A 14,196-nucleotide genomic window follows, 5' to 3' on the forward strand; every position below is an offset into this window, starting at 1 on the left:
AGTATTCAGAAGCAGTTTCAGGATTTCTAGGCAGGAAGTGGAGCTCACAACCATCCATATAACTCACCATATTCATCGGGATGGGCTGCTGCTTCTCTAGGAATATGGCCCATTGCAGACACGAGACTTGGAAAAATTCCAGCTCTCTCTTGGTTTGTGCAAAAGGGGGAGCAGCACAAACACTTTGTGCCTGCCTGGGGGCACAAGGTCCAAGGAGCTTTGGTGGCAGGTGAAGTTCCATTCTATGACATTCTCAGAGTGGCACAGGACAAAGATCCAAGTACCCCCAACCCCACTGATGAAGTCCTTGGAGTGCTGCACATCCTCTAGGAAAAGCTGCTGTCACACAATCTATTGGGATTTATAACTTTCATTTGCAACACTTTAAATCCAAATTTCAAACTGCAATATTTTTACATTCAAGACACAGTAATGCATAAATTCATGGTAGATCTCTCAATTTCCTATTGATTCAATCACAATTTAAAATAACATAATATTGCAAACAAAACCCTGAATGTTTTAAAAAAGGGATGCTGAGGTCAGTAACATGAATCCATGCCATCAGAACGTTTACAGAGTAACTGATTTCTCTTCTTGAAAAGATTAGTTGCCTCTTAATCCAAAGTTAGAGAAGATTTTCACTACACATTTGTTTTTTGTTTCTATCTTTCATATTTTTTTTCCTTTTTTTTTAACAGGGAACTCATAATAAAAGAGGAATGTACAGCAAAATGAGAAACATTTCTGATAAACAATGAAAACGTAGGCTCCTCCTCTGTTTCCTTTTCTCTGGATACTCTGAAGAAAAAAATCTAGCAGATATGAGCAGAGGTGTGAAGTGTTTCATTTGGACTAAGCTGGAGTTCAGCACTGCTGACATCCTGATCCAGTCAAGAGCTGCAGAATTCTTTTGCAGATCTCGAACGCTGTGTTTGCAGGCACAGCACCTGCAGTGCTGACACACCAATGCACATGAATAACTCTGTTATTCCCTCTCAGAATTTGGGCTCTGCCCCAGCATGAGGTGCTGCAGCCCTTTGCTCCTGGTTCCCATGTGGAGCAGCTCCCTTCCTGCTGGCTGAGCTGCTCAGGCAGAGCCCGGCAGCTCCTGGCCCTGCAGGGCTGAGGCTTTTCCTCATTGCTGGGCACAGACTGATGGAGCAGCACTGCTGAACACGGGGGCACACAGAGGGACCAGGAGCAGCTGCCTTTGGCCACCTGAGGCTCCAAGGCCCAAACTCTGAGCAGCCAGGGCTGGAAGAGACTCGCAGGCTCCCTGGTGGCTGTGCTGCCCCACTTGTGCCTGGCCCAGCTTTGCTTGGGGCAGAGGGAGAACAAGGGGCAGCTCCCTCCCAGCCCAGCCCAGGGACCCCTCCAGCCCCAGGGCTTGGGGCACTGTCAGCATCTGCTGCTCCAGCCACCGCTCCTGCTGGCCCTGACAGCAACACCCAAACTGGGGCTGATCCCGAGGGAGCAGCAGCAGGGCCTGGATCTGATCCCTGACTCTGGGGCCAGGCTGGACAAATGACCCCACAGCAGCAGCAGCAGCAGCAGCAGCAGCAGCACATGGAGCTGACTTTCAGCACAGTCCCTGCCACTCTTCCCTCCTGTGTGCAGCGGTGTCACAGCAGCCTGAGGCACCTGGGAGCCCCCAGGGCCAGCAAGGACTTGAGATGGCAGCTCTGGGCTCCTGGAGGTTGTGCAAGGAACGGAGCTGGGGACTCCCTGTCCATGGGGAGCTTCCAAGGCCCAGGCAGCTCAGGCAGCTCCAAGGCCACAGCAAGGAGAATCTCAACCACTGGATCTGAGCCAGTCCCACAGTCCTGGGCAGCAGCCACCGAGCCCTGGGGGAACAGAGGGCACAGCAAGAGGGACAAAACCAGGCAAGGTCAGAGACTGGAGAGAGCCAGACCTGGGAGCAGGAGCAGCTGCTCCATTGCACTCTTGGAAACAGCTCTTGGCTGGTTCAAAGCACTGAAATGCATGAAGGGCAGAGAGAAGGCCACAACAAACAATGCTTCTGTTTCCACACCCTCCCCTCCCAGTGTCCCAGACGGAATTGGATGGACTGTGTTCTCTCTGAGTCGTCTCGTTCAGCATGAGCAGCTTAGCACCAGCAGCTGAAGGAGCTGCGGCCTCAGGCCACAAGAGCTGAGCAAGCGGAGACTTTCTGAGCAAATGAGTGCTACTAACATGGACCTAGCTGAATTCAGCAGATAGAATCACGGAATCACAGAATCCTTTCTATTGGAAAAGACCTCTGAGCTCACCCAGTCGAGCTGGTCACACAGCAGTGCCAAGCCCAGCACTAAACCACATCCCTGAAGTGCCAAGGCCTGGACAACAGCCCTGAGTGAGGCCTGAACAGCAGGCCCTGAGCCAAAGGTGGCCTCTGGATGAACCTTCCAACCAAAGGTTATCTTTGTATCTGTTCACTGATGAAATATGCATGGTCATTAGCACTGTGATAGATGTAGCCACTCATTAGTGAAATTTGTATTGACCTTTTTGTATTTAGAAACTGGACAAGGCCATGAAATCTGACATCTGGCCTTGTTTGGGGCTGAAGGATCAAAGTCACCTCCCTTGGTTCCTCCTTGAGCCCTGGCCAGGCTTTGGGAGGAACCCAAGAGGATGATGAAACCAGATGTTCCTGCACTAGAAGTGCTGTCAGTTTGTTCATTCAGCACTGTCAGAGCTGGGCCCTCTCACAGCGAGGTTGGAGCCTCACCTGTGGCTGGAGGCAGCTGCAGGAATTCCCAGTGTCCAGGAGTGGCTCTGCAGCCCTTGGCTGGGACAGCTTCCCCCAGCTGCTGTGTGGATCTGAGGGATGGTGAAGCCTGAGGGTAAATGATGCTGGATCTTTCTTAATCACTGCAGGCAATCTTTGGTGGTGATGGTTGGGTGCATTGCTGAGCTGCTCCTTTTGTGATCCTTTGCTGCTTTCAGCTGCAGTAAATGACACTGATTCCTTCCGTTGGTGCCTGTGTCTTTGGTGCTGACCCTGCCCACTGGTAAAACAAAACTGGCACAGTCGGGCCAGATGACAAGAAAATGTTATTTTTAAATGTAAATGTGAGGAATCAGTGCCATCAGAAATTCCCAGATGGGAAGCCCTTCCCTGGAGTTGGCTGGCTCTGGAATGTGCTGAGGTCAGAGCAGATGTGAGCAGTGGGGCAGTCAGTTAAAAGAAGCTGAACCCCTGGATGTCTTAAAATGCATCCAAAAATTACATATGGAATAAGGAAAAAAACTTGTGTTTTTGGAAGACAAGGGTGAATTTTGTTAATGACACATTGGAAACAGCACCAACTGAAGGAAAAACTGTTGTTGGAACACTGCCACATGGAGTGACAGAAGAAGGTTTCAATCTTGAGCTCACGTTTTTTTGTGCAAGTGATATAATAATAATAATGATATATAACACAATTATCTATATTTATATCTGTATTATTAAAAGTTGATAATGTGAAATAAGGCTGACAATAATTTGTCAGCTTTGGCTGCTCACTGTAAACACTAAATACCCTGGAGAAAAGGACTGGTCAAGACCCAAATGTCAGTGGTAAACTTTGTGAATTGTGCGTAATGAATAAAGGAGGAAGGGATGAAATTGGCATTTTTTTAATAGGATTTGTTTATACTGTGATGCAGAGTGCTTTGTCTGTTATTGTGAAAAATACAGTGATTAAGACTGCTGGGTTTTTCATATTCCAGACAATCCACAAGGTGCAGCATTGGTTAAATGGGTGAAGGGGTTGTTAAAAGAGCAGTTGACAAAATGAGGATATGGGAACCTGTCCCCATAGAGACCCCATCTCCCAGATGTGCTCCATGCCCTTAACAATGGCCCACTGGGGAAATGAAAACCCCTGGCTGTGCATGGCTGCACCCAATTTACATTAACAAACTAAGTTGATTATTAGAAGTAGTAAAAAATGATGCTGTGAAAATATCCAATAGTACATCCTGTGAGCTCCAAAAAACACAAATGGGGTTCTGCAGAACCACATGGCCTTGGATTATCTGCTTGCTGGCCAGGGAGGAACCTGGGCTATTCTAGGACAGGAATGTTGCAGGGATGTCTGTCGGGGCTGGGTTTGATATCCAACCATCAGGAATCTCCTTGATAGCAAGATCAGGAGAAGAGTGGCAGAAAGAAGAAAATTCTTCCTGGTGGGATTGGCTCCCAAATTGGAAGCTGCTGTGAAATGCATTTGTGGCAGTCACTGTGATCATTGCAGTGTGAGCACTTGGTGTGTTATGGTTCCATGTTAGAGTAGTTGTGACACCTTGTGCTGGAAATGGAGTACTGAGATTTGTCTAAAAACAGACACAGTCTCAAGAAAAAAGGGGCATTTGATAAAGAACAGTGAAGAGCAGCTAATTAGGGCTCTTTTAAAGGAATGCAAATTATAGCTCTGAGTAATGAACTTGAACAGCACTTAGTTGAAGAACAAGAGCTGATGCCTTTATGCCTAATACCTAAATCTAAGGTTCTATTATTGAAAAAATTGTTTTGAAGGTTGCAGTTCATCTGTAGGTCGAAGCACTGATTGAAGCCCTGAGGCCTCATCAGGCCCTGACTGTGGCCTGAACAGCAGGCCCTGAGCCAAAGCTGAGCTCTAGATAAACCTTCCAACCAGATGTTATCTTTGTATCTGCTCATTAATGAATCATTATTAGCAATATGATCTCTGTATGTGTTCACTGCTGAAATATGGATTTACCTTTCTGTGTTTGGAAACCAGCAAGGCCCCATCTGGCTTTGTTTGGGGCTGTGGGATCAAAGTCACCTCCCTTGGTTCCTCCTTGAGCCCTGGCCAGGCTTTGGAAGAAGCCAAACAGGAGAATTAAACCAGTTATTCCCACACTAGCAGTGATGTCAGCTTGTTTGTTTAACACTGTAAAACCTGTGGCCTCTCACAGCGAGGTTGGAGCCTCACTGGCTGCAAAGGTGGAGGCACCTGCAGGAATTCCCAGTGTCCAGGAGTGGCTCTCCAGTCCGTGGCTGTGAAAGGGTTAAAAGCACTGTGCCTAGGAATACGTGAGCAAGAATAAGAGACATTGCACCCAACAAGGAAGCTTGCAAAAATTCAGCCACAAGCTAAAGACACAGGATGAAACTTGGCAAGAAATAGGGAACAAAACTGGCAGAAATGAAGGGCAGAGCTTGCTAAAACCAGTGGGGAAATTGCTGAAACAGCCAACAAGAGACTGCGCATGCCTAAAGGAGAAAGGTGAAAAGGGCACGGTGATGAAGATGTCCATCCTTCATCAGGAGACCCCTGAGGAAGTCATGGAGCCTTCCTCAGTGCCACCACCAGTGTGCACTGCGCCTGTGCCTCGTGTATGCTAATGATTGTAATGAGTACTGAGAAATCGTTTGCATAACCTCACCTTTTCTGAGGAGAAACATGAATATGCATAGAGTATAACCATATATTGTAATCTGCTGTGTGCCTGTGTGCGCTGTCAGGAGGAGATATCCCTGCAGACCCAGTGTGCTGAATAAAGCAAATCCCCTCCTTGGACTTTGTCTGGGAAGTGTCTCTTGGCCTGGTTTGGGGCCATTCACGTCCATGGGGTTCTGTCAAGTCGCAGTGGAACCTTGGTGCCATGTTGTTCCTTAGCCTCACAATGCTCTCCTGCTGCCATGAGGTCCCTCCCTCGGTGACACACTGCAGCCCTGGTTCCATGAGGGGCTCTTGGGTTCCATGGTGCACGCCTTTTTCACATCTGAGCCTTGCTTCCATGGGTTCCATGGACTGACAGGGGCCCTCTGCATTCCATGGGGCCCAGCTAGATCACAGCAGAGCCTGGCTTTCATCAGGTTCTGATACCTGTTCTGCCAGCTGAGTGGGGTGATTTAAAGAACACAGAAACCAATGGGAAGAATGGTCTTATTTTACTGTGAGTGTTAATGCAATGCAAAGTTAAATTATACATTCAATAACACTACCTGCTTGGCTTTAGCAACAAGCAAAAAGAAGCAAGGTAATGCACCTAATCATTATTACAGGAGACAAAGTGTAATAAATAGGTGTGATTCATGTTGATACAATTGAAACAGTAATCAATATTGATACACTAATTAATATTTTGAAATAATAGAACAGTTAAAGGCATAATGCCAAGAAATAAGGGGAGAGGAGGGGTTCCCCCCAGCCCTTCTCCTGCAGATGTTCAGAACAGGAAGCAAGAGATAACTATTACTAAATTTAGTTGGAAGATAGGAAAATTTGGTGGGACATCATGAAAATGCTAATTATATGAGATTTATTCCTTTGATGCTGGAACATAATATTGGCTTATATTATATTAGCTTTGGCTTACATTATACTATCTTCCTGCGCATGTGTATTCCAAAAGGTGAATCAAAATACATCGAGGAAGAGGAGAGGCCTTCATCAGGGATGACCTCCAATGAGTGGTGCGACCACCTAAAAAATGGTGGCGCATGCCTGGTAAAGGTGATGATGGGAGTGGAGATACAAGTGTGACAAACCGAAAATGGGAGGAGATGGTAATGACATACAATATAAAAGAGGGAATTTTGGCTTGGCAAGCTTGTATGAGAGGTGACGGGGGTCAAGCCCTGAACTCCGTACCCCGCACTATCTCGCACGGTTATTTTTGCTTATGCGTTATTATTAAAACCAAACTGTCCCTTATTTTAACCAAATTACACTGTCAATATTTCAAGTGTATTCAAATTTATATATTTTAAGCTATTTAATTAAAATTGCCCTTACATATAATTTTGCTTTGTTTTTTTGATGGGATAATTGGGCAAATATAACAATGTGAAGATCCATTCAGAGATCACGGGTTCAGCTGGCGTTTGGCTTTGTCTGCCTCATTTCACTTGTCCAGTTTCAAGGGCCACTACAAGAGGCACATGTTTGCCTTGCTACCCAGAAGTGCTCTAGTTATTCCCAGGAAAACAAACCAAAAATTGGCTGTCCTGTGGTGTGGTAGAAATCCCACCACAATTGTGACTCTGTGAGCAAAGACAACCGGTGCTTTTTGGGGCTGTAACAACGGAGAGTGTGGCAGAGCAGGTTTGATATTATTTTTAGAGTTCTGAAATAATTGTTCCCAAAACAGTCTTTCTCTCCTATCTTCTGTCATCAACTGTGGGACAGAGAAAATGGAAAGGGGCAGGGGTTTGTTTAAATTGGTGCTTTCTTTTTAAGTCTTCAAATAGTGTCAGCTCGATGCATGATACTTTAGAAATTTGATTAGTAGCACCTATTTCATGCCACCAGAGAGGTGGGATTGAAGACTTCCAACAACAGAAACACTGGATGTGCAAGAGCTCAGTTTTCCACCCCTCACACAAGTAACTTGCTATACTATTTTCAGCAGCCTCAGCCAGATCGATTAAAATACTGCTCCAAACAACAACAGAATGAAAATATTCCACCGAATGGGGAAAAAGAAGACAAGTGGCCAGCAGCCCTTTCTGAAGAGCTTGTGTTGATTTTGCCAAGTCAGATGCAAACAAGGTTTGCCATATTTCTTTCCTAGAAAAATGCAGCTATTGAATAGAAATCTATTCCTGAGGCTGCTAAGTTGGGTATGATTTTAGACCTGGGAGGAGCAAAACAGGTTCCAGAGAAGCTGTGCTTGTGTCACCCTTGGAAGTGTTCAAGGCCAGGTTGGATGGGGCTTGGAGCAACCTGATCTAGTGGAAGGTGTCCTGAGTCTGGTGAGTCCCTGAAAAGAAACTTTTGGTTTTCCTGACATGCTGCCTTTGCAAGGGGAGCTCACAACTACCCCACATAGTTTGAAATGCCCTGAGCAGAACCCAGCTGTGCTTTCTCACAGGTGATGAGGGATTGTCACTTGTATTTTATGGGGGATTTTGACAGGGCAGAGCAAGAGCAGCTGAATGTGTTTGACAGGCAAAGAGGGCCAGTGTGGCAGCAGCTTAATTCAATGGAGCTTTTCCTTCTGTGATCCTGTACAACCTGAGGCACTCTGGGGCTCTTGAACCTGGCAGCTGGGCAAGTTAATCATTGGAACAATTGATAAATTAACCTGCTCCACTCTCTTGAGCATGGGTGTGATGAGCCTTAAGTAAAGCCAGGAGCACTTGCCAGGATGGGAGCTTGTTCTTTGCCAGGGTGGAGGGAGAAAATCTTGCTTGGAGTAAATAAAGCAACTCTGCTTCCCCAGGAAGATGAAAAGAAGCAATTAAACATGTGAATGCTGCATGGAATAATTTGCACAAGGCTATATCTCGGCTCCTATGCAGGAATGTTCCAAATCAACCATGATTCTCCCGACCTTTATTTTTCTGGGTTTCCACCACATGATACAAGAGACACTCACTTGAAAAAACCAAAACACCTTGTAGGGAGGCATTATTTCCTTTCTTCAGGCTGCCTCTTTCTTTTGTTCCCTCCAGAGCTCTCACTTCATTTCTGCTGTGGTTTGGAGCACGTGCTTACCTCTTTCCTGATGCCCTGCGCTTCTTTTGGCTCTGGGTGTCATGGACACTATTAATGGTGGGTTTTTTCTCCTCCATCTTCTTCTGTTTCTTCATGTGGTTTACCTTCATTTACCTGTTGGAGTGATGGATTTTTCTCACCTTTTATTACTCAGTGCTTTTTCTTCATTCTCTAATACCAACTTCTCACTTGCCCTGTGGCTGTTAGGTGCCAGTTATGGGAGCATGAATTCTTTCTCTAGTGCTTGTCTGAGCTTTCACAGGCAGCTGAGAGCTCTTTGGGGTTCACCTTGACTCACTTCAGCGCCTTCCTTGGTGCTGCCTGTGTACTTGAACACTTGAAGGGAATAAAGTCTCAGTGTGGAGATGACAGTTGTGAAACGATGGCCCTTTTGGAGAAGACAAGAATGCTATTGTCAATCTTTTCAAGGATAAATGGAGAACCTGGTTTTGGGAGAAACCGGCTCAGCTCAGCACAGAGGTGGCTGCTGCAGGTGCCCAGGTTTGGAGGGAAGGCTGCAGCTCCTGGGGATGTGTTGGTGTGGGGCTATAAGGTTTGTGCTGGGTCCCTGGAGCAGTGGGAACACCCCACGGGGAGATGCACATTAGGAAATGGGTGCATAAAAGGCCTGAAGTGTGACCAGCTTTGGTGAAGGGTTCCATAGGAAATAATATTTTTACTGAGATTTTGGACAATTTGAGGCTCCTTCTCGTGTCCTTTGCCCGATGAACATTCCCCTTTGCAAGAGCCTGGGGAATGCAGAGCTCACACAATGAAAATCCCTGATCATTATATCTCTTTTCTGTTCTTTGATGTTGTCATCCCAGCAGGAGTCAGAGGAAGAGAATATGTGTGACCTGCCTGGCTTTAGCGTTGTGCCAGGAGCAATGCCATGGGGAAGCTGGTCAGAGGAGCATCTGAGAAGTGTGTGGTACATCAGGGATGTCCTACTACTGATCTTTGCACAGAGATGAAAAAGTATCAGTTTGCATGGCCTGAATGTCTGGCTCGGGACATTCTGCATTGCACGAGATGTGCTGAGTTCATCTGGCTCTGAAATATCATCTCTGCACCTTAGCCAGGAACAGCATCAGAGTTCTGAACAGATTCATCAAAATCAGTCATAACCCAGAGGCAAACCTTGGCAATACACATCTATGGCAGGTGAGGAGACCAAAAGCTTCCATTCTTGTTCTTGGAGAATGAATTCAGCAATAAAATAATCCTCTCTCTTGGCATTAAAATACTTTTGTTTCAGCTCTGCCCCAGACTGTCAGTGTCAAGTATTTCTCTGGATGCTTGCGGGTAGGTTCTCCCCCTGGAGCTCTCTGCAGGTTGGTGCTAATTCCAGATGATCCCTCAGGTTCAGATGTTTTGCTGCCTGAGCAGAGTGTGCAGAACAGGGATTACAAGCACTGACATTTGCTGTGCTAGAAAGTGCAAGGGACAAATTTGTGCCAATTAACTTCACACCTTGAGCTAGGAGGATCAATTCTTGTTGTGCTCAGCAGAGTCTGGGGAGAGAGGGGGTTTCCAAAGGAAATCTTGGTCCATGTAGGGCTGAGGCTCCCTCCAGGCTGGCTCCAGCCCCTCAGGGTGCCCAGGAGCAGGGCTTGCCCACAGCCCAGTGCACCTTCCTTAGCCCTGGGGCTGCCCAGGGAAGAGCCATGGCTGAGGCTCTGCAGGAGCACACAGGCTCAGCCCTGCTCCAACATGGGATCCATGGGCCAGGGCACGCTGGGCTTTGCCCCTACAGCTCCCAAGTGTGTCCAGAGAAACTGCAAGCAGAGGGTCACCTCTGTCAGTGGGACCCCTCTGTGCACAGGGACCCCCACTCCTGGGGTGGCTGTGCCAGGGACCTCCTGCCCTGGGAACATGGAGCAAGTGGAAAGCACAACTTGGCAAAATGCTGCCTGTGCCTGAAGTAAATGCAAAGAGAACTGGGGTGTGAAAAATAAAATTTGTTTATTACAGAAGAACAGCAGCAAAAATAGAGAACATATTTACATTGTAAGAATATTTGTAACAACAACAATCGATAGAACATATATACAGAAAAACTTATCTAACAAAAAATATATGAAACATATTTACAGAAGACAAAAAGCCCTAAAACCTATATCCTAATGACAACACCAAAGTGTAAAACATATGTACAAAAAGGTGGCATCTCTGTCCATGATGTCCTTTGCACCTGGAAGAAAAGCAAATGCCACGGTCATTCCAGTCAGGCACAGAGGGCTCTTGCATGTGCCCCCAGGCTGGCAGACACTGGCCCAGCAGCAGGACTCTGGTACTAGAACTGAGCCTGGCTGGGTCTGGCATGGAGCTTGTGTGGAGCAAAGCAGGCACAGGACAGGCTGTGGATGGCCACCAGAATCCAGTGCCCTGGGTGCAATGTCCCTGAGCAGGGAGCACCCAGCCCAGCCCCAGCCTGGCAGCAGGAGATCCACTCTGCCTGTCCTGCTGCTGGCATTGCTCTTCATGCCAAGATCATGGCCTCTTCCTCACCTTTTTAATCAATATCCATGTCCTCAATGGACTCTTCCATATCCACATCCATCTCTTCTTCCACCGTCACCTCCACCTCCACCTGCATCTCCTCCTCCCCAGTGTCTTCTCCCTCCGTCTCCATGTCCTCCTCTCTATCAATCTCTATATCCACCTCCATCTCCTCTTCTCCATCTGGGACAGCCTGCAGAGGCAGCAAAACCTCAGAGTGGGCTCCCTGTCCCACTCCATCCCCACAGAGCTCCAGCCCACCCGGGCAGGTGGGGGGTGTCCACCTCCATGGAATGGCACCATACCTTCCTCAGGACAAATGGGAGCAACCTGCAGGGCTGGATGACAAAATCCAGGCACTAAGGATCTTTCAGGACTGAGGAAAGGTGACAAGCAGAGTGGGCAGGAGCAGGGTGAAGAGCATGCAAACACAGCGGCCAAGGCTTGTGTTGTGCCCTTTGCTGGGCGCTGGACGTTCCAGCTGGAGCGTGGGCTGTGACATCACAGTTCCCAGGCTCCATCTGAAGTGGACAGTGGAGACCAGGGAATGATGGAGTCCCTGAACGGTTGGGCTTGCAAGGGAGCCTGAAGAACAACATCTTGTTCCCAGCTGAGCAGTCTTCCCCCAGAGCGTGCTGCTCAGGGCCCTGTTGCCAAGGATGGGGCATGCACAGCCTCTGTGCACAGCCTGGGCCAGTGCCCCACCACCCCCAGTGGAAAAGAGGAGCTTCCTTCGATGCAGCTTCAATCAACCTGCTGCAGTTGAAAGCCATCCCCCCTTGTCCTGTCAGCACAGGCCCTGTTGAACACTCTGTCCCCTTCTTTCCTGCGGGACCCTTCCAGTCCTGCACAGCCACAGGGAGGCCTCCCAGTGTCTCCTCTCTCCAGGCTGAGCATCCCCAGCCCCACTTGCACAGCAGTCAGTCACATCAGGGTGAGTCACGGCTGCAGGGTAGCAAATAGCATCAGGAACTGAGAGATGCAATCTTTAGACCCAGGTTTGCCTCTAAATGTACACAATTAATAACAGTGGAGAGGAAGATGGTGGGACACTGGTTCTGTTCTAACTGGTGATTTATTTTTTCTTCTTTTCTGTCATGCTGACCCAGATTTTTCTGTTTGAAAGGAAGCTTGGCACAATGTCCATTGTCTTCTCCATTTGTGAAACACCAAGCGGAGTCTGGGGAGGCTGATATGCAGAGCAAAACCTGAAAATATACTGGTGATCCTGAGCCTAGGGGATGCAGCTAAACCCAGCCAAAAGGAATTTCTGAAAAGCTGATCCTGGTTTACATTATCTTGAGTTTGGCTTTGCCAACTTCACCAGTCATTTATGAAAAAGCAAACAAAAAACTCAAGCCAAATCAGACATAAACCCAAACAAACAAACAAACCCATGCAGCAAACCAATCAAACAAATAGATAAAAGAACCCCAAATAAAACCAAGGGAAATGAAGAGTTAGTACTAGTTGTGAGGATAGCACAGCAGGCAAATGGCTGCTTCCCACAGGATCATCATCAAAAGCCACATAGAACAGCTGCTCCAAAATATACCCAAGAGGAGAAAAAGAAAAAGTGATGCATGGCAACTTTGGGGGCAGCTCCACATTCAGGTGAAGGATGAGCACGCAGTGGTACAGATCCAGCATTGCCCACCCTCCAGGCTGCTGTTTGCTCCTGATGAAAGCCCCTTGCAGGACTGTGGCCCCTCTCAGTGCGGTGTCAGTCACTGCCAGAGCTCTCAGCTGAGCCACTGGCATTTCCAGAGTGACATCCAGGCACAAACCTGCTGCCTGCTGAGCACCTGTGGAAGACCCTGAGCATCTTCATGCCTAGCAGCACAAAACAGCTCAGGATTTCTCTGAACTGCTTTTCAGGAGAGGTTTCCATATCCCTGTGAGATCTGTTCATCCCTCAACATGTATGACTTGATATACAATGATGCATTTGGGTTCCTTCCTTCCTCCTGTGTGCCAGTGAGAAACCATCCATGGGAATGGAGGATGTTGTGTGCAGGGCAATGTATTCCTGGCTTGCCATTTTGCTTCACTGTCACTCAGCTGAACATGGTCCTTATCTAAGAAGGATAAGGAGAATGGGTAGGAATTTTGGCTCTGAGAGGAGCAGAAAGCATATTTTCTACACCACATTCCCAGCAGATGCCCTTTCCCTGGCAGAACAGTGATTGCCACTCATCTTCCTGGGAAGAATGTCAAGACCCATTCAGAGATCCCAGGTTCAGCTGGCCTTTGGCTTTGTCTGCCTCATTTCACACATCCACTTTCAAGGGCCATTAGAAGAGGCACATGTTTGCCTTGCTACCCAGAAGTGCTCTAGTTATTCCCAGGAAAAAAAAAAACAAAACAAAAATTGGCTGTCCTGTGGTGTGGTAGAAATCCCATCACAATTGTGACTCTGTGAGCAAAGACAACCGGTGCTTTTTGGGGCTGTAACAGCTGAGAGTGTGGCAGAGCAGGTTTGATATTCTTTTTAGAGTCCTGAAAACATTGTTCCCAAAACAATCTTTCTCTCCTGTCTTCTGTCATCAACTGTGGAACAGAGGAAATGGAAGGGATCAGAGGTTTGTTTAAATTTGCGCTTATTTTTAAGTCTTCAAATAGTGTCAGGTCGATGCGTGAGACTTTAGAAATTGGATGAGTAGCACCTATTTCATCCCAGTGAGAGGTGGGATTGAAGACTTCCAACAACAGAAACACTGGATGTGCAAGAGCTCAGTTTTACACCTCTCACACAGGTAACTTGCTGTACTATTTTCAGCAGCCTCAGCCAGATCGATTAAAATACTGCTCCAAACAACAACAGAATGAAAATATTCCACCAAATGGGGAAAAGGAAGAAAAGTGGGCCACAGCCCTTTCTTCAGAGCTTGTGTTGATTTTGCCAAGTCAGATGCAAACAAGGTTTGCCATGTTTCTTTCCTAGAAAAATGCAGCTATTGAATAGAAATCTATCTCTGAGGCTGCTAAGTTGGGTGCGATTTTAGACCTGGGAGGAGCAAAACAGGTTCCAGAGAAGCTGTGGCTGTGTCACCCTTGGAAGTGTTCAAGGCCAGGTTGGATGGGGCTTGGAGCAACCTGATCTAGCGGAAGGTGTCCTGAGTCTGGTGAGTCCCTGAAAAGAAACTTTTGGTTTTCCTGAAATGCTGCCTTTGCAAGGGGAGGTCACAACTACCCCACGTAATTTGAAATGCCCTGAGCAGAACCCAACTGT

At 47.3% G+C, this 14,196-nt stretch overlaps 2 protein-coding genes and 2 long non-coding RNA genes across 4 annotated transcripts in view; 3 read left to right on the forward strand and 1 right to left on the reverse strand.

Annotated features, from left to right (window-relative positions):
• LOC135291591 (zinc finger protein 239-like) overlaps nucleotides 1–14,196 on the forward strand; it is a 208,789-nt gene that overhangs the window by 129,332 nt on the left and 65,261 nt on the right. The gene's annotated exons all lie outside the window — the stretch shown is intronic.
• The window catches only part of LOC135291570 (zinc finger and SCAN domain-containing protein 2-like), a gene marked incomplete at its 5' end in the record, with an annotated part of 173,284 nt that overhangs the window by 108,013 nt on the left and 51,075 nt on the right, over nucleotides 1–14,196 (forward strand). The gene's annotated exons all lie outside the window — the stretch shown is intronic.
• On the forward strand, nucleotides 5,665–9,641 carry LOC135291622 (uncharacterized). Its single transcript, XR_010354390.1, has 3 exons — nucleotides 5,665–6,529; nucleotides 7,372–7,514; nucleotides 9,293–9,641. It is a non-coding gene; the product is annotated as an uncharacterized LOC135291622 (long non-coding RNA).
• LOC135291608 (uncharacterized) lies at nucleotides 10,479–11,407 on the reverse strand. The gene is made up of 3 exons (XR_010354375.1): nucleotides 11,270–11,407; nucleotides 10,974–11,157; nucleotides 10,479–10,656 (listed from the first exon to the last, which is right to left on the reverse strand). It is a non-coding gene; the product is annotated as an uncharacterized LOC135291608 (long non-coding RNA).

The sequence above is a fragment of the Passer domesticus genome (genome assembly GCF_036417665.1).
Source record: "Passer domesticus isolate bPasDom1 chromosome 8 unlocalized genomic scaffold, bPasDom1.hap1 SUPER_8_unloc_1, whole genome shotgun sequence".
Classification (NCBI taxonomy): domain Eukaryota; kingdom Metazoa; phylum Chordata; class Aves; order Passeriformes; family Passeridae; genus Passer; species Passer domesticus.